This window comes from Arvicanthis niloticus, chromosome 28 (genome assembly GCF_011762505.2).
Source record: "Arvicanthis niloticus isolate mArvNil1 chromosome 28, mArvNil1.pat.X, whole genome shotgun sequence".
NCBI lineage: Eukaryota > Metazoa > Chordata > Mammalia > Rodentia > Muridae > Arvicanthis > Arvicanthis niloticus.
In genome coordinates, this window is record NC_133436.1 from 26854820 (window position 1) to 26875069 (window position 20250).

Sequence of the window (20250 nt, forward strand, 5' to 3'; positions counted from 1 at the left end):
AACAAATCTGAAGGCGGAGCCTATGGTCACCCTAGCAGCGGATCCGCATCTCGGGTTGGCTGCCTTTAGTGTGGCTTTGAGAAGCGGTGTTCGGTTCAGCTACTCTGATGCTGAGTGTGATTCTGTAAAAAGCTAGTGTCCAAACATTGCATTTGGGGGGAGCGGGGATGAGTTCGTTTAGGTTTTCTGTGTGCCTATCAGTCTGTCTAATTCGTTTTCTTTTCTTTCTTTCTTCCTTTCTGTCTTTCTTTCTTTCTTTCTTTCTTTCTTTTTTTTTTTTTTGACAGAGTCTCGTGTAGACGGCTCTGCTCATTAACTGGTTATGTTGTAGAGATCTTCTGCCTGCGCTTCCTGCCTGTGCTGGGATTACAGGTTTGTGCCACCAGTCCTGCTTTACCTCACGACAGTCCTTTAAGGTAACATCATAATCCCTGTCTTAGAAATGGATCTGGGATTCAGAAAGGTTAATCAATCTTGTTATCTGACTCCCCACTTCATCCCTGGGAGAAGGAATTGAGGGTTAGGGAGTAGGCTCCATCCTCAACTAAAGAAAACTTTTCTTTTCCTTGGTGTGGATGGCCTTCTTAGAGTGGAGATAGGAAATTCTAGATTCCGAGCCTCTTAGATCGAAGCGGCTCTGTCCCTCAGTCTCCCTATTACCTAGGAAGGGAATTGTGTCTAGAGCTTATGCGAGTGGAGTTACTAAGTACCTAAGTACTATGAGACGTTCTTCCATTAGGAAAAACAAAACCGAAAACCTGGAGTTCTTTAAACACACACAGACACACACAGAGAGACAAAGCATTTATGGTCCCAGTTTCCAACGTGAAGACATGTTATATTTCATAATTTGCTATTTTTAGGTTAAAGAACTAGAACTTAAGAAAAGGCAGAATCTCCTGCTCTCATCCCCTTTGGTTATCTCACTTACTACAGACCAACAGGGTCACTAGGAAATGGAGCTGGCTAATTTAGGTGTCTATACTTAAACTGTTATTATGTAACATAAATAATATATCAAGTGGCTTTGGGGAATCTCTGAATGGTATTGTATTTTGTGAATTGATCTACAGCTTGGTTTTTACATGTCCCCCCATACCCCACACCCCGCTTCAGCTTTGTCTGTATTGGTAGGCATTGCTGCACAGAGTTTGTTTTAATGCGGTGGTACTACAAACTGTTTGAAATTCCTATAATGGTGACTGTTGATGTTTCCCCCATTATCACAGTTACAAGCCATGCATATAGATACAGTCCTATCATTTTTCTCAGGGTCTCTGTCATATTTGTATGAGCAGGCCTTGCCAAAGGATGATTCATGTGCATTTTGTTGCTAACAGTTAGGGTCAGAAGAAGAAAGAAATTGATCATTGGCAGTCTGTGAATTAATGGGAAGGTACGTAGGCTGCCCTTGAAGCCACAGCATCTGAAGGAGTTGACTGAGTCACAAAACTGATCAGATGACATCACCAGTGTCCAAGCAGATGCTCTTTTCTCAGCAGGCCATTTGGGGCTTTGCTATTCCAGCCTTCCTCTAAGAGATCTGATGAGGCATCTGATTACCCAACCTTTGGATGTTCTGATGACTTCTTGTTAAACAAACCAAAACCTTATTTTGGGGGAGTTCTACAATGCTAATGTTTTATTTTTTAAAAAGATTTATTTAGTTTTTATTTATATGAGTACACTGCAGCTGTCTTCAGACACACACTAGAAGAGGGCATTGGATTCCATTACAGATAGTTGTGAGCCACCATGTGTTGCTGGGAATTGAACTCAGCACCTCTGGAAGAGCAGCAGTCAGTGCTCTTAACCACTGAGCCATCTCTCCAGCTCATTTTAATTAATTTTTTTTTTTTTACATCTACACTTCCCTTTTAAAGATAAAGTGTTTACCAAGTTTAGGAGGTAGGTGACTCTACTGGCTGGCTTTGTATGTCAACTTGACACAAGCTGGAGTTATCACAGAGAAAGGAGCCTCCCTTGAGGAAATGCCTCTATGAGATCCAGCTGTAAGGCATTTTCTCAATTAGTGATCAAGGTGGGGGAAGGCCCAGCCCATTGTGGGTGGTGCCATCCCTGGGCTGGTAGTCCTGGGTTCTATAAGAAAGCAAGCTGAGCAAGCCAGGGGAAGCACCCCTTCATGGCCTCTGCATCTGCTCCTGCCTCCTAGTTCCTGTCCTGTGTGAGTTCCTGTCCTGACTTCCTTTGGTGAAGAACAGCAATGTGGAAGTGTAAGCTGAATAAACCCTTTCTTCCCCAATTTGCTTCTTGGTCATGATGTTGTGTGCAGGAATAGAAACCCTGACTAAGACAATGACAGAAAGGACAGGTTGTTTTGATCCTTGGAGAATCTTTCCCAAGCTCCTGTAGCCAGAGCAGTTTTAAAAGGATTAACCAGAAATCAAAGCATACCATGGGTAATTGACTGGCTACACTGTATTACAACCTTTCCTTTCCTCAGCTTGGTATTACCATGTACTACAAGGATGCTAAAAATACGTGGCTTATAAAGAAGCAAAAAGTAGAAGGAAGGATGTCTTTTCTATAACTTTGAATGATATCATGACCACAACCTGTAAACCACACCAATAAACCCCCATACATTTTTGTATGTGTGTGTGAGATATATGCTGACATACAATGTGTGTGTTTTCATCCTATCATTTGTTTCTTTAGAGAATCCTGACTAATAGGAAGGGGAAGGGAGGAAAGGAGAGAAAAGGAAAATGGGAAGTAAAAGAATGATCTTGTTGTTGGATGTGGTAGCACACACTAATCTCAGCACTCAGGGGGCAGAGGCAAGTGGATCTCTGAATATGAGCGTTTGAGAACAGACTGGTCTGCAAAGCAAGTCCAGGACAGCCAAGGCTGTGTTATCTAGAGAAACCCTGTCTTGAAAAAACAAACAAAAGAATGACCCCATTTATACCTGTTAGGAGGTTTTTAAAATCCAAATTGCTGTCACTTTCCAACTTGGTTTTGTTGCTTAATTTCTGTCATCGAGTGTCTGGCTATTTATCAACTTGATACAAGCTAGTAATCTGGAAGAGAGAACCTTAATGGAGAAATTGCCTCCATCACTTTGGCCTGCATGCAGGTCTGGGGCATTTTCTTGATTAATGATTGAAGTGGGAGGGTGCAGCCAGCCCACTGTAGGTGCTAGGCAGATGGTTGTTGGTTGTGTTTTAAAAAAGAAAGAAAGAAAGAAAGAAAGAAAGACAGAAAGGAAGAAAGAAAGAAAAGAAAGAAAGCTGGGTGAGATAGAGGGCCAGCCCATAAAAATGGTTTCTCCACAGTCTCTGCTTCACTTCTTGCCTCCAGTTTTCTGTCCTGACTTCTCTCAGTGATGGACCATGACTGTGATGTGTAATCTAAATCAATCTGTTTCTCCCCGAGTTGCTTTTGGTCAGTGTTTTAGTACAGCAGTAGAAAGCAAGCTAGCACATTGGGGAACTAAACCTTTCTGCAGAGGCAAGAGAAGGTAGATGGCCTATTGTGTGCTCATAATTAGTGAGGACATTGGATATGTGCGGGTGTACTGGAGGCTGAGTTGGGAGATGAGAAATTGAGAAAGCTGACTTGCTCTATGATAAAGGGGAAAGTAAGTCATTGGTGGGGCAGTGGAGGGAGGCACTTCAGTGCTTGTCGCTAAAGGCTAAAAGAGAGGCAGGAAAAAGGACAGCTGGAATGGTAGGAAGAACCAGTTTGCTGGTGGCATCGATGCACACCTTTAGTCCCAGACTTGGGAGGGGAGTAGGGAGATCTCTGTATTTGAGGCCATCCTGGTCTTATATAGACTATATGTGAGTCCAGGACAGGCAAGGCTACATAAAGGAACCCTGTCTTAAAAACAAAAACGAAATGAAAAGCAATGGTGGTTAACACGAGGATTCTCAGAACTGTAGTTCAGCCTGAGCTGGTTGGCCTATGCTATAGAGTGAGGTGCTATCTCTAAATAAGCCAATCTAAAAATAAGAACAATGCAATCAGTTATTTAATCTGTAACCATAGCTATAGCTAGCTGTACATATGGGCATGCACACATGCAAGGTAGTGTATACGCCATTTTCCCACACAGCAAGACTAATTCCTGATAGGCTCAAAGCTCCCTGGAAGAGTACTACAGAAGTTCAGGGAAGAGAGCTGGGTTCAACAACTGTGCGGTCTGAGGAACAAGTGGGGAATATGTGTCAATTAGGTAGTTTATTCACTGACTAGCATCACAGGAGACAGGATATCCATAGTGAATGGGAAAATATAAACCATCTCACTTTCTACCATATAAAGGTAGGTATTAATTTTCTCTTCTTTCTTTCTTTTTTTTTTTTTTTAAAGATAGTCTTGCTATGTAGATTTAGTTGTTAAGTATGTAGAACATGATGGCCTACAACTTGAGGTTAATCTCCTACCTCTGCCTCTTGAGTTCTGGGTATTACAGGTGTGCCATCCTGCCCATCCTGTGATTTAGATTCAACTGTGTATTTGAATCTTAGGTTTCTGGGATTATACCTGCCTCTTTCTCACTAAACTCTTAGTTCCTTAAAGAAGGATCTGGGTTTTACTGACTTTATATTCATCGATGCCAGCATAGTGTCTGCAGCATAGTAAAAGCTAAGAGAGAAAGTTTAGTCAATATGAACTAACTAGGGGAAATTAAACTCCCAAATCCCAAGTAGAAAGGCGTGGTGGTCAAAGCAGGTATTCCTGTAATTCCAGCTTCGGTTAGAAAGCACGTTGCTCTTCTGATCTCCAGGTATTTTCTCATAATTAAATTGTTTTTGACAAATTAGATTTCACTAACTTTCTAAGCAAATAAGCACATTTAAAATACCAATGCAGTTGTCATCTAGTTCTATAATTGTACAGAGGCAGCTAAGTAATAAAATTATGTAAAATAAGTTACATAATTACATTACATGATTGATTTCTTCCTCAGTTTTAATGCAAATGAGAATTCTTGGTAATTCTTGGAGCTTCTAGAAACTTGAGAGAGTATGTGACAAGTTGATGTACTGTTTTTTCAAAGCACAAACATTTAGGAGTGGGGGTTGTCTCAGTCTCTGTTCCCTGCTATTGGATCCCCTTCCCCTACCTGAACTGCCTGGTTGGGCTTCAGAGGAAAAGGATGTGCCTAGTCTTGCTGGGATTAGGTATCCCAGGGTTGAGTGGTACCCAAGTGGGGTTTTCCCTTCTCTGAGATGAAGGGGAGGGTATAATAGGGGCAGGTTGTAAGGTCAGGACTGGGAGGAGAGGAGGGGCTTCGATCAGGATGTAAAGTAAATAAAAACAATTATTGAAAAAAAAAAAGAATTAGGGAGAAAAGGCATGTTCAGAATAATTCATCTGACAAATGGGATGGCCAGACTAAATACAGTGGCCAGCAAAATTTGAATTTTGGATAAGCGGGAATATTGTTCTGTCTTCTCAAATACTGCATTTGGTACATAGGAAAAAAAACAAAGTGTTCCAGTTAACCTGAAATTCAAATTTACTGGAAAGCTTGGATTTTTTTTTTAAATCAGGTGATTTTACCAATAGTTTGTAATTGTTAATCCAGGATAAACAAAACGTGGGGCAAACATGCCACTTCCTTATTTGGAGAGAGAATAAAAAGGAAGGAGCTGGCAGGCTCAGCTTCCTTGCTTTAAATCTAACTCTGTTGATCTCTGGGCTACCCCTGAGGCTACCATCCATCTGTGGAGGACTTCTTCCTGGGAAACTGAGTCCTCTAGCAAGTGAACATGGTATGCCCAAAGCAGTTATTTTATATGACCAGTGTTTTATGACTTGAGTGTCTGGTTGAAAATGCCAAATGCTGGGGCTGATGGAATTATGCATGTCTGAAGCCCTGCTCTATTCTAAGCAACAGACATACAAACACACAGACTCACACAATGTGCACATGCTCAAGTACATGTTTGCACACACATGCTCGTACACATGCTCACACACACATGCTCACACACACACACACAAACGTGCACACACCCACTGAGTAAGCAGTTGATTCTAGACTGCAGAGGAGCTAGATATACAGCAAGGACAACAAATGGATGTTAATTTCTTATCAAAAGTTTAACAGATAACATCCCCTATGGTCCAGGTGAATTGTACTTTAGAATTATGTTTGTGGGGCCACAGAGGTAGCTTAATGGGTAGAGCCATTGCCCTGCATATAATGAATCCTTGAGCTTAATCCCCAAGCCATAAAACTGAAAAAGAGAAAGAGAGAAGCTCTCCATAGAGACAGTATCAGTAGTGGCTAGGCCACAGGTTACTTTTAAGAGTCTACTTAATCATGTAGCTGAAGCACTATTTGCAACTTTAAGATGTGCTTTATTGTTATTGTAATAGCATTTTTAAAAGAAACAAAAGTAAAAGTTTTAAATTCTGAATACTCATGTTTGAAGAAGTATCTCTAACTTTTATTTATTTTGCTTTTGTGCCAAAAGACTCCTGAAGTGCTTCATTTAAACAAACCATTTTAATATTTACAATGACCTAAGAGATAGAGTATACTAAGATCCCTGTTGACAGATGAGAAAACAAAGGCTAAATAGTGGCCTCGAGTCACATAAGTAAGAAAGTAACCTGGGGCTCGTATCTAGCCCTCAGCATCCTTCGCTGCATGTTATGGGCCCTGGTAAGAGGAAGGAAGGAAGTGAACTGTGGGAGAAAAATCTGAAGGGGCCATGAAATCACCTTCTGGAACACTGGCCTGAATTCTTCTCTTGAGTCTAGAACAGTTCAAAATGAGTGGCCTTCTTTTCTTTAATTGAAGGTGTTGTGAGTGCCACTTTGTGCTACCCACTGTTTCAGATGTATTCACAGAACAAGGTGGGACAGAAAGTTGACAAAGCTTTACCTGAAATGATGAGAATAGCTAACAGAAGGTGGACACGGATTAAGGAGTGCTTGCCTGGGAAGGGATTCTGGGTGTAAATAAGTGGAGCTGAGGTCTGAAAAGAAAGGTGGTGGGTGTTGGGGGAGGATTTGACTTACTGTGTACAGGAAAAGGAAAGGAGAAATGAGAGGGACAGGCCACAGACCTTTGTTTTTAACTAGTCTGGATGTGAGGTAGCCCAAGGTTATTCAGATACCACCACTATGACAATGGTGGACTCACCCAAGGCTACCCAAGGTGACAGTCCTTTGTCTTTACCTGTTCCTTTCTCTCCCTTTCCTCTTCTGGAACAAATGTTTGTGAGATAGTGAGGGTAGAAGGGAACAGTAAGGTGCAGTGTCTCACAGTGCCAGCACTTGGGAGGTAAAGGCAGGAAGGTCAGGAGTTGATAGCCAGCCTCAACAACGCAGTAAGTTCAAGGCCAGTCTCGGCTGTGTGAAATGCTATATTTAGAACGACAACAACAACAACAAAAAAAGCAAACAAAAATTACATGAGAAAGAGAAGAGGGACTTCTCTTTAGAAAAAAGAGTTCTGACAATGCTGCTTTCTAAACTGGAGAGAGTGGGGATTTTAGATATGTGATTTTAGGCATAGGCCACAGAGTGCTTGGATGCACTCTGGAACTGAAGGGGGCGGGGGGATGCCCATGTGGCCTTGTTGTGGCCAATGAAGGCTGCTGTGGCTTCTAGAAAAAATTTTAAAATACTAGGCTAGTGGAGCTGGGTTCAGTCAGTGAAGTGCCGTTTGCTTAGAAGGCCTGAGCTGTACAGCTGTACAGTTAGACTAGCCAAGCATGCCTAGGGCTGACTTGATCTGTGTGAGTCAGTAGCACTCATCTCTGGCTTCAACAGGCTGGGATTCACAGACAGCAGCTTTTGATAGAGGTAAGCACATCCACCTAATTGTCTCTCTACTTTGTATAGTGTAATCCTTAGAGTTAAGTGCTCAGGGACAGAGAAGGGCTGCTTGCTGGTGATCTGACTTCTTGGTGCCTTTTCTTCCTCGGGGGTTGCTGTGACACAGGAGACATAGTCTGTGGGACCTCATAACCTAGCAAGAGAGACAGGTGTGTAACAAACGATTACAGGGTGGGTGGAGTCACAGAGATGAATGGAATAAAGTACTTTGATTGCATGAAGAAGGCAATGCAGAGAAGTGGAGAAGGACCACATAGAAATCAAAGCTAACCAACAATCAAAACACATCAAAAGACACATCTATGTGTGCATTTCTTTCCAGAGGCCTAAGAATGAAGTTCTTAGGCCTGGGGCATGGTGGAGAACCTCCATATTCCTGAATAGCCTTCTTTACAACTTCCCCAAATCCCAGCATGGTTAAGAAACTTTATTTATATTTATGTTTATATTTATGATGTTAAGGGTGGAAACCAGGGCCTCTGTACATGGTAGGTAAGTCCTGTGACACTGAGACACATCCTCAGATCAAGGGTGTACATGAGGGTGGTGTGGAGGGAGTGTGCACATGCATGTGTACACTCCACACGTGCATGTGTGGAGGCCAGATATTGATGTCCAGGGGTTTCCTCTATTCTCCCCATTATTTTCTGAGATAAACTAAAATATACATCTCTCATTGATCCCGAGACTTGCTGATTTAATATGACTAGCTGGCCAGCAAATCCCAGGGATCCCCCGTCTCCACCTCCATAGGGGTGTACTGTTGTGCCCAACTTTTTTTGTGGGTTCTGGGAAGCAAACTGATCTCACGCTCACACATCAAGCACTTTGCCCTGAGCCATCTCCCCAGCCCAAGGCTAGGATCTGTACTGAACACTGCCTACTGCAAGTGCTCAGCTCTGGTGTTGCAGTCAAGACTAATTCATTAATTATTATTAATTAATTATTGAAGTAATTCTGTAATTTAAATGAGAATTTTCTCTGTGTACACTATAATAGCCCTTATGATTCATCTTAACTTTTTGTTAAGTTGAAAACATAATTGTGTGTATGTATACGTGTGTGCATGTGGCCATATGTGTGGTATTCTATGTTATATGTGTGTGTGGCACATGCACATATGTATTTAAGTATCGAGGTATATAAGCAGAACATTTCTTTCTCCACTTCCTCCTTACTTGCTGCCTTATTCCTTTGATACAGAGTCTCCCACTGAATCTGAAGCTCTCATTTTGACTAAGCTGGCTGGCCAACAAAAATGCTGCTCACTTTTTTATGTGGAGCCTGGAGAATCAAACTCAGGGTAATGTGATTGACACCTTTAATCTCAGCACTTGGAAGACAGAAACAGATCTCTGTGAATTTCTGGCAAATCTGATCTACAGAGTGAATTCTAGGGCAATCAAAGTTATATAGTATGACCCTATCTTAAAAGGAACACACAATGAAATTGAATATTGGGGCTGGAGAATTAATAACTCAGTGGTCAAGAGTATTTGTTGCTCTTGCAGTGATCATGTACCCACGTGGTAATTCACAACTTTCATCCACTGAGCTCTGTTCTCACTCACCAACATGTAGTATTTACTTTAGAAAATACGGAAAACAAAAAAGGAGATTAGAGGTGACCTGTTACAAGGATGGCCTGTGCTTCCTGCTTTGATTCAGGCCTGTTCCACCAGGCCTAATTCTGTAAATGTTGTTAAAAGCTCATAGGTGAGGCTATCATAGACATTAACAGAACCTCCTGTTGTTGCATTGGCTAAATGTTCATGTTGTCCAACTAGCTTCTCAAAAGTTATGTTTATCCTCATAGGTTTGTGTTGCTCTCAAACTTGGTCAGAGAAGCTTCTTCTGGAGGTGGATTCATAGCTAATCAATTTGCTAAGAATAAGTAATTATGAGTGTTCAGTCATTCATGGCTCATCCGTGTCAACCTTCACCTACTCCGAGGCTCAAGGAACATCAAAAAACCGAGGAGATAAAAGAAATGCAAGAGGATGGGTAGGAGAGTCATTGCACCCCTGAGCCTAGAGCTGTGCTTACCTATGTGCAACCAGACCAGCCAGAATTCCAGCATCAATAGGGCACTGGCTCTTGAGGCCCATACCCATAGCTACAGAGAGACTGGAAATGGAAGGCTTCTGAAGGAAAGTCCCTTTTCTTTGGACATTTGATGCTGGTGAGCTACCCAGATCCAAGTGAATGAACCCACAACCATGACACATGAACAACACAATTGGACTCTGTAAGTTATAAAAAACAAAGGACATGAATTTGTCAGGGAACATGTTAGGACTCTCAGAGTGGAGCTAGAGGAAGGTAGAAAGGGGATGGTATGGTCAAAATACACTATATTATTGAAAGTAGTATATATCACACATACATGCATATATTTTTTTTTCAAAGAATAAAAATCATGTTACTCAGCAGAAAGGAAAGAGAAGAGACAGGCCTGGATCCAAAAGTGACTGTGTGATCTGACAAGAGTCCATGCCATAGAGAAGGGGGGTGTCCCCACCATAGTGCAATTGTACCTTTCTTGGCCAATACCCTCTGTGTATTATGTAATATGAAGGCGTGTCTCTACCAGTGTGAGGTTCAGACCAGGGGAGAAATGTACACTAGCCTGAAAGAGAGTGAACAGGATCTTGCCATTTCCCTTGAATAGCAAGAACAACTGATAGGGATTTGCCTTAGTAGTGAGAAGAAGAGATCAGCTTGTATTTCCTCCAAGCTAGAATGCCAGAATGCCACACGCATCTGAATGCCACACGCATCTGAGTGCCACACGCATCTGTGTTTAAGAGCTTTAGGAATAGTTAAGTATATGATTGCCGGTCTTTTTCTCACAGTCAGTACCATCTTTTATTTGTGACTGTGTGTGTGTGTGTGTCTACACCAGAGCATGTGTGTGAGACTTAGTGCACCTCCCACTTTACGTAGAGGCTAGAGAACAGCCACAGATGTCAGTTCTGGCCTTCCATCTTGTTTCCATCAAAATAGGAGGACCCTGTTTTGTTTTTGTTTCATTCTTTCTGTGGCACTGTCTATGGCAGACCAGCTGGATGCCACCTCTTCAGGATTCCTCCTTTCTCTACCTTCAGTCTCACTGTGATTACTACGTCAGGGTTCTGAGGATTCAGACTCTGGGCTTCATCCTTTTGTGGCAAGTACTTTACTCACCGAGCAATCCTATGATTTGACTTACCAGTTACAGCTATCAAGTTTTTAACATTTTTAATATTCATCTCCAATATTTTATTTGCATCCCTTCTTATAAAACCTCGACTTTATCCTCACCCTTATATTGACCTAGTCCCAAATCTTTGTGTCATATAAATGACAAAATGATTCTATAAAAATCAAAGCAATCAACTTCATTTTTTAGTTTTTCTCTGGAGGAAGGCACTGCAAAGCAGAATATGTTTTTAAAATTCATGCTTTCAGTTTTATTTTCCAGTTTTAAAAGATTAACTCATTTAATAAGGACCACAAAAAGAATATGTTCTTGGAGGTCTGATGACAATTTAGTAGATATCTGAATTTGTTAAATTTTCTCTTTTCAGTGGGACATACTCTCTAAGTAATGCTATTTAGAGTATCTGCATCTAAGAATTCCATATGTTCTTCACAGCGGCTTGACATCCTGCCAGTCCTCCCTGCAGCTCTCCCTGGAGAGTAAGTATGTGCAGTCTGTCCTGACAAAGACTGGGCCCCAAGTTGTAAGAAAAGGTTCACTTCCTGCCAAGTAAAATAACCTTTCCCACAAATTGAGCAACATAATAAAAAGGGAACGAGAGATCTCACTATAGATGAGAACACCAGGAAGAGAGACTGGTTTCTGCAGTTAGAAGTGCTATAGTGTCAAAATCAATGCTGTAGCTGAGCTCATTCTTACAGTCTATAATACTGTTCTTAATTGTTAATATGAGCAAAAGGAAATAATTGGTACTGTTTTAATATCCAAAAGAGAAAGTTTACAGGGGTGGTGATAAAATATTGAAGTAAATATTTTATAGTGAAGCAAGCCATTGTTTTTATTTGTTACTTGATTTGTCATAAAATTTTATTTCATATGTGTGAGCTAAAAACATTCAAGTTGAAGTAATGTCTTTAGGCTTTTCCTCCTGTTTTTAATAATTTTTCTTTTTGTGTTAGTTTGATTACTCTGACATTATTAAATCATTCTTATTAAAATATTGCTGGCACTGGCATGTATCTTAGTTGGAGATGCTTGCCTGATATACACAAGACCTTGGGGTTTATCCCTGCATAAATAAGGAGTAGTGGTAAAGACCTAAAATCCCAGCACTCAGGCCAGGCAGTGGTGGCGCACGCCTTTAATCCCAGCACTTGGGAGGCAGAGGCAGGCGGATTTCAGAGTTCTGAGGCTAGCCTGGTCTACAGAGTGAGTTCCAGGACAGCGCCAGGGCTACACAGAGAAACCCTGTCTCGAAAAACCAAAAAAAAAAAAAAAAAAAAAAAAAAAAAAAAAAAAAAAAAAAAAATCCCAGCAATCAGGAGGTAGATGCAGGAGGATCAGAAGTTCAAGGTTATTCTCTGCCACATTGTGAGTTCAAGACCAGTCTGGGATATATGAGACTTTCTTTAAAAAAACAAAACTATATCAATAGTCTACATGTAGCTCTGAGACTCTGTTCAACACAGGTACACACACATACATACACACTCATTATGACACTGAGAGAGGCAGTGACTTCTTCTTCTTTTTTTTTTTTTTTTTTTTTTTTTTTTTTTTTTTTTTTTTTTTTTTTTTTTGCTGTGAATGAATTTTACTTATTGTCCAGCCAACTGGGCTTTGGCAACCTTGCTGTTAACTCCAGTAATCTAGAAGGTAGAATTATGTCTCGAGGAAGAGAGGGCAAATTAGCAGAAGACACGACTGAATGAGAAAATTAAATAGTATTTAAATAATCGAAACGTTTCCTGAGACTGTAACAGGAAGGGGATCCAAGTTGAGTTCCAAGGGTGGCCTCTCGCTGTCCTGTCTTGGAAGGATCAGATCTGATAAGGAGTCTGGACGGTTCCTTGACAATCAGAGGCAAGTGGCTAGGATGCTCACCGCCACTGTCTGCTAGAGTTTTGGTGTTCAGTGATTAGCTATCAGTCATCAGGCATTTGAATAAGAGGAGCATATTAACTGGCTTTTAGTGCTTCGTTCAGAAAGCTAAAGCCAGTAGAATAGCAGGATTGTTACACTTAGTAAGCTTTTTTTATACAAAGTCAGGCATAGAGTTCCAAGTAAAATACTTGAGCACCATGGGTTTCTCCAGGCCTCGTGAGCTTCTTGGCATGCAGGCTGATGTCAGCCTAGTCAAATGTTTGATAAGCTGAGTGATAAGCTGATGGTTCAGGCCTGTAATCCCAGACCCTCTGGAGGCTAAGTCAGGATGAGCACAAATTGAGGGCTGGCCTGGGCTAATAGGGCGAGTTCAAGGTCAACCTGAACATCTTAGTGACACTCTGTTTCAAAATGAAAAAAAAATTAGAACAGGTCATTTACAGAGGAGAAAAAATGATCAGTAAACACACAAAAAATGTTTACACACTCATTAGAAATCAGATAATAAAAGTTAGAACTAAGCCCAGTAAGATGGCTAGCAGGCAAAACTAGTCACCACCAAGCCTGGTTGACCTGAGTTCAATCCTTAGAACCCACACTGTGGAAGGAGACTCCACCCTCCACCAGTGGATGTTCTTCTCTTTCTCTCCTCCTCCCCCACACTAATCACCAGAAAGTAATTTAAAAAAAATAACTAAAGCAAAACACCCTGTCTTACCACAGATGACAGAGCTCTGTAAAGTCTACCGACACCAGGTACCATCCAGATGCTGAGCAGGAGGGAACACAAATCAAGAGTGCTCTGGAAAGTTAGTAACAGCTCCGAAACTAGAGCTGTTCTTATCTCGTGATCCAGGAGCTTTAATAAAAGGGAGCCAGGGATACATGTAGACGTGTTCTCTGCACCACTGTAACAGCAAGAGTTTGAGGCACATGCGTATGCTTAAGTGTAAAAATAGGCATGTGGGAAACACTCACTGATTGTTGAACATCTGCTGTATTCCAGTTCTGTTTTGGCCATCAGTGACCAAAACAAAAATGTCTGCTCTAAGGGAGATATTTGTAGAAGTGTTGAAATGTTTTGTTTCTTTTGAGACAGGGTTTCTCTATGTAGCCCTGGCTGCCCTGGGTGGAAAAAAAATTTTTTTTAAATAAGAAAAGTATGGTGTCTAAGACAGCGGTCCTTACCCTGTGCATTATAACCTCTTTAGGGTGATGGAATCAGGGTAGAATATCAGATATCATGCATATGAGATATTTACATTATGATTCATAATAGTAACAAAATCACAGCTGTGAAGTAGCCACAAAAATAACTTTATGATTAGGAGTCAGCACAGCATTAGTTACTGTATTAACTGGTTGTAGCATTAGGAAGGTTGAGAACCACTGAGCCAAGAAAATATGTGGTAGCATAGAGTGAAGAACAGGAGGGGCCTGTGGCTAGGGAATGAGACAGCTGAGCAAGCCACGAGGTTAGGAGAGAGCACGCTGGGAAAATAACTGGGGACGAGCATTGGAGGCACAGGAGGAGAGAGAGAGAGGGAGAAAAAGGGAGGGAGAGATAGGGAGGGAGGGAGGGAAAGGAGAGAGGACAGAGGAGAGAGAAGAATGAATGGGGTGGTCCTGGCGTGGCTGAAAACCATGGCGAAGTATGGCAGGGGGAGATATCTATAGCTGGTTTGGCCTGAGCCCACCTTGAAGTCCAGTACTTGAATCCTTAGAGCACTCAATAGAATAGGTACTAGGCACCATTGTAAACTAACTTACAACTAACTTTCCTTTTGCCCCCTCTTTTGTAGCCCAGGCTGGCCTTGAAACTGTGCCGGCATTATAGGAATGAGCTACCTCATCCTGCTTCATTATAAACTTTCTACATATATTTAGTCATTTACTGTCCTCGGTTGTCTTACAGAGGCAGTCATATCTAGACCCATTTCATAGATAAGGAAACTGAGTAGCAGACAGGGTAACTGGTTCTAGAGTGGTTAATTGTGTGTCGATTCGAACCTAGACTGAGTCCAGCCCACTCTTAGTGACTGGATTGCTGACTCTTGAGTTTGTTCTCTCAGGGCACTCCTGACATCTTCCCACCACTGCAGGCTGGGCTGTGGGTCACCTGCTGGCTGAGGCCATTGTTAGCTCATGGAATTTGGAATCTGGGAAGAGTTTGACGGGAGATGTGGGTGTTCCCAGCATTCTCGGAGTTCCCCTCCCACACAGTGGTTTAGCAGGTGCAGGTTGTGCAGGTCTATGCAAATTTCTCTGGTGAAGAGTTGGAGCCATTTCACAAGAGTATTGGTTTTACTTTATCTTGTTGGTATCAAGTTTTACTTTATCATGTCTTTCAAAAGAGAAAGAAGGCAAATGAGGAGGTAGACCCTGATGAGACAGTCCCCTTGGAGCACCCTCCTATCAAGAGGAGACTGGCAAGGCTCCTCTGGGGCCAGCAAGATGACTCAGTGGGTAAAGGCCCCAGAATAGAAATGGTGGAAGAGAGACATGACTCCCACATGTACCTTGTGGTAAGTGCACACTCCCTCTTCAGACAGTAAGTAAATAAATAAATAAATAAATAAATAAATAATTGTAGATAATTCAAAATGCCTTGTCTGTATACCTTATAGGGAACTTCCTCCTGAGTTTCCTAATTGTCTCTGGTGGAACTTCAACCCTAGGGCCTTTTAATCCAATAGCTTCCTTCTGTTAATTACATTTCTGTTATAAATCATATATATGTATGCTTGGGGTTTTTTGGGTTTTGCCTGGTTGGTTGGTATGGTTCTTCGTTGCTTTTTGAGAGGGTCTCCTGTAACCCAGGCTTGTCTGAAACTTGTTGTGTAGCCAAGGATGACCTTAAACTTCTGATTCTTCTGCCACCATCTTCTTCATGCTAGGATTAGACATGAGCTACCATGCTTCACATATGCAAAACTGGGGTTTGAACCCCGGGCTTCATGCATGTTAAGTAAGTGGTCCCTCATTGGAGCTCCATCCCCAGCTTCTAAATTAAACTTTCCAGACCATACCCATTCCCTATGTATCTGTGCCTAAAGGAAGAATTTTAAATGACCCTTTTAGATTTCTTGAAGAGCAAAGCCCTGCTTATTTCAAAGTGCAGTTGAACAGCAGAAGCAGTAGGTTGAAAAGTGCTCAGAGGTGAGTGATTAAAACAAGAAGCGGATCGTGTTTCTGGGGTGTGCACATGAAGGAGGCTTGGCCTTATTTCTCCTTTAAACACTAGAGAAACTTTGGCTCAGCAGAGGTAGAGTAGGTGCTATAGCTTAAGAATAGAAGGGCATTTGTTTGCTTTGTTTTGTTCATTTGTTTTTAGGTCAGATCTCACAGACACTAAGTAATTAAGTAAATGTAAAAAGTGAATGTTTGTTTAATTAATTAATTAAAAGAGTATCTGACCAGCCTTGAACTCAGAGATCCGTGTACTTCTGCTTCCAAAGTTTTGGGATTAAAGGCACGTACTGTTCTGCCTCGCTTTGAGTATTTTTTAACCATTGTACAGAATACATTTTCAAAGATGAAGCATATGGGTACCATGCAGTAGAGACTAGCTGTATCTGTGAAGTGAGGCTTTCTATCTGGCAACACTGGTTACTAAATGAAGTACTCCTGATCTGAGAGCTTGGCCTTAGTGTTGCTTTTTACTAGTGAGAGGTCACGGTGCAGAGGAGAAGAGCTCTTTCTCATATAAGAAATATTCTAGTATGTAATAACAGCTTTTTGTTTGTTTGTTTTGTTTTTCAAGACAGGGTTTCTCTGTGTAGCCCTGGCTGTCCTGGAGCTCACTCTGTAGACCAGGCTGGCCTCGAACTCAGAAATCCGCCTGCCTCTGCCTCCCAAGTACTGGGATTAAAGGCGTGCACCACCACCGCCCGGCAATAACAGCTTTGAATGTAGATGTTCACTATTCTATAGTTTTTTTCAATAAAATAAAATTTAAAATTTTCCTATGTGTAGAAGTGTTTTAAAATGGCAAAAATAAAATTGTGGTCGCTTGCTGCAGTCTATTGGAGAGAACATTTTTGACTGCACACCTTAACCTAGGCTTTTACTATCTCCCCTGATGCCTAAGAGTGTCTCACAAAAATGTTATTAGATTAAAAAGCTTGTAATTGCTAATGGCCCTCAAGCAATGTATTATGTTATTAAAGGGCTGTCTGGCGTCACTTAGCTTTGGATCTATTATCCCTTCTCATTGGAGTTCATGCTCTTGCCTCTTGCCTTCTTTTGTAAGCCTTTTCTTAGCCAGAATATTCTAGCCTTTCTCCACCACCCATTTCCTGTCCCACATCTTCCAGGCCTCATCCTTCTGCCTTTTCCTCACTCCGATTCCCATATAACTTACATTACTAGGACTAGAATAATTCAACTCTTTCCCTGAAGCCTTCCCTGACATCCCCAACAGCAGTTGTATTAAACTCTACTGAATTGTCATGGACTAGCTCTTTAATAAAGTTCTTAAAGAAAGACAAATTTTTAAATATATATATGGACAACTTCTTTATCTCATTGAACTTTATTTTTTCAAGAATGTATGTGTGTGTTTGTGTCTGAGTGTGTATGTGTGTATATGTGCATATACACGTGTGCATGTGGAGACCTGAAAGGGAGCAGAAGTTACAGAAGTTTACTGTGGGGCTAGAATCTGAACTCTTGCCTACATGGTTGCTCAGCAAGTGCTCTTAGTCACTGAGGTATCTCTGTAGCTGCTCTCTGTCTTCTAGCAGGTGGAATATGCAGTGTAAAGGCCCTGTCATATAGTCTTTTTGTCTGCTATAACAAAAACGCCACAGACACCTAAATGTTTCTCGTGGCTCTGGAGGCTAGGAAGTCCAAGACCAGAGCCCTGGGAAATTCATGTGTCATGAGGAGTCACCTCCTCCCCCTTCCTCCAGAGTTATGACATGCATCACCATGATATTTCTTGATATGGACAACGCCAGGGGGTTCTCTGTGCTTGCTATAACCTTATAACCTCCCACAGACCCTATCATTAGATACCTTTGGAACTTGAATGAATCTGTGAGATACACAAACACCCAGTTTCCAGGAGCCCCTAGAAAAGTCCATTTCTATTTTTCTTGTTTTGTTTTGTTTCAAGACAGGGTTTCTCACCGGGCAGTGGTGGCACACTCCTTTAATTACAGCATTTGGGAGGCAGAGGCAGGCCAGATTTCTGAATTCAAGGCCAGCCTGGTCTACAAAGTGAGTTCCAGGACAGCCAGGGCTACACAGAGAAACCCTGTCTCGAAAAACAAAACAAAACAAAAACAAACAAACAAACAAAAAAGGACAGGGTTTCTCTGTGTAGCCCTAGCTGACCTGGAACTCATTCTGTGCATCAGGCTGACCTCCAACTCAGAGATCCTCCTGCCTCACTCTCCTGAGTACTGGGATTCAAGGTGAGAGCCACAGACTGGGTAACCAGAAGTCCATTTCTTCTCCAAATTCTGTGAATAAATTAGGTTACATGGTAAATGGAAGTTTTCAGAGCAAGTTAAAGTTGATAATCGGCTTGCTGTGTTTTGCTTTATGTTTTAGTGACAGAGTCATACCAGGCAGATCAAGATAACTTTCAACTATGGAGCCAAGACTGATCTTGAATTCCGTGTGTAGCTAAGATGGGACTTAAACATATTTTGATTCTCTTGCCTCTGCCTCCTACGGTGCTTGGGTTGCAGGTGTGAGCCTCAAACTTCAGCAGCTAAACAGATATTTTAATGAAGGAGGATAGGTCTGGGCATGGTACTGCATGACTGTAATGATGGCATTTGGGAGGTGGAGGTATCAGGAAGACAGACTGAGCTATTGGCTGAGCTGTGGTGGGCGTTGGTTAATCAGAGGACCAGATGTTTGCCACAAGGTACTGTCTTTTATATATATGGTAAAGCTGCACCTGTGAACTTTGAGCAATGTGGTTGCTCAAGCAGACATGGAAATTGATACCACTAGTTAACATACCACTGTGGACTCAGAAGGTTGTATTTATAAATAATATATATGTAGCAACAATAATTAAAGAATAAGAGACCATGAATTTGAGAGGGAGTAGAGAGGAATTAGGGGGAGAAAAGGGAAGTGTGAAGATACATGGAATTCTAAAAAGAATGTCGTGAATGAGAGAGATTTGCAGAAGAGAAGGCTTGCTGGTGTGAGAGTGGAGGAGAGTAATCAAACCATTATATACATCTATGAAACTGTCAAAAATAAGACTAATAAAAACAATAAACATGATGAGAACAACTAGGGGTGGGAGAATGTAGGGGAATCTGCTGGATCCCTGTGGGCCCAGTGAAACCACGGGGGTCCTTAAGCGTAGAGGAGACAAGGCTGGACAGGATGGCAAATGACTTTAATCCCAGCACTGGAGAGACAGAGGCAGTCAACTCTCTGTAAATTCAAGGCCATCTTGATATACACAGTGATTCCAGGACAGCCAGAGCTACAAAGTAAGAAAAAACAAAGGAGGTTGGGGGGACAGAGTGAGAGCCAAAAAGATATAAAGATACAGCAAGAAGACTCAGCCTGACATAGCTGGAGAGCCTCTCCCTAGCCTAGCAGATATGGGTGGCCTCTCAGTCTTCAAATGGAAGGATACACATATTTTGCCTCAATCCTTGAGAAGGTACACATACCTGCTGACACCTTGGCTTTATTTAGCCTTTTGAGTCTCATTTTAGAGACTCAAGCTGTAATACATTGGCATTGTATAAACCAACAAATCTGCAGCTGCTGTTACAGCCTCAAAAGCAAACTGATATACTATGATTGTTCAGTTATCTTTGAGGTATTTTGACTCTGCCAAAACATAAAGCAAAACAAGTAAACTAACCTGATTAGCAACTTTAATTTGATCTGAAAACTTAATTCCAGTCACAGATTTTGAAGAAGGAGAAGTGGGCTGCATTCCATATTCATATACAGAAAGATTTTTAAATTTTGAGATGGATACTGCGCTTCTAATAAATCTTTATAAGCCAATGTTATAACAGTGTGTTGAACATAGAAAATGTATCTTACTCTAAGAAGTTGAGGAGAGGGAAGAGTTAAGTCAGTAAAGAAGAGGTCGTGCATGGATATGTATATTGACTATCATATCTGCCCACACCACCTCTTTCCAGAAGGACATTCTTAGCTTCAGTAGTACTGATAGTGGCCAAATGTCTATAGCCCATCCTGTCATCTACTTGATACAAACTGATGCCCAAAGTTTCAGAATGCTTTGTTGTTGTTGTCGTTGTAGTAGTTATTATTATTATTAGTGGAATTTCAATGGGGCTCTGATATTTCAAACCAAGAGTTAACATTGATAACATGCC

General features: G+C 41.5%; 1 long non-coding RNA gene across 3 annotated transcripts in view; it reads left to right on the top strand.

Moving 5' to 3' along the window:
* The first annotated feature begins 21 nt into the window (after positions 1-21).
* LOC143440188 (uncharacterized) overlaps positions 22-20250 on the top strand; it is a 32124-nt gene continuing 11895 nt past the window's right edge. For 2 of the 3 annotated variants that reach the window (XR_013108031.1, XR_013108030.1), the window contains exons 1-5: positions 22-416; positions 9031-9130; positions 9644-10075; positions 11397-11508; positions 15268-15438. This is a non-coding gene — a long non-coding RNA (uncharacterized LOC143440188). The remainder of the gene's footprint in view (positions 417-9030; positions 9131-9643; positions 10076-11396; positions 11509-15267; positions 15439-20250) is intronic. The other variant, XR_013108032.1, reaches the window with a different exon arrangement.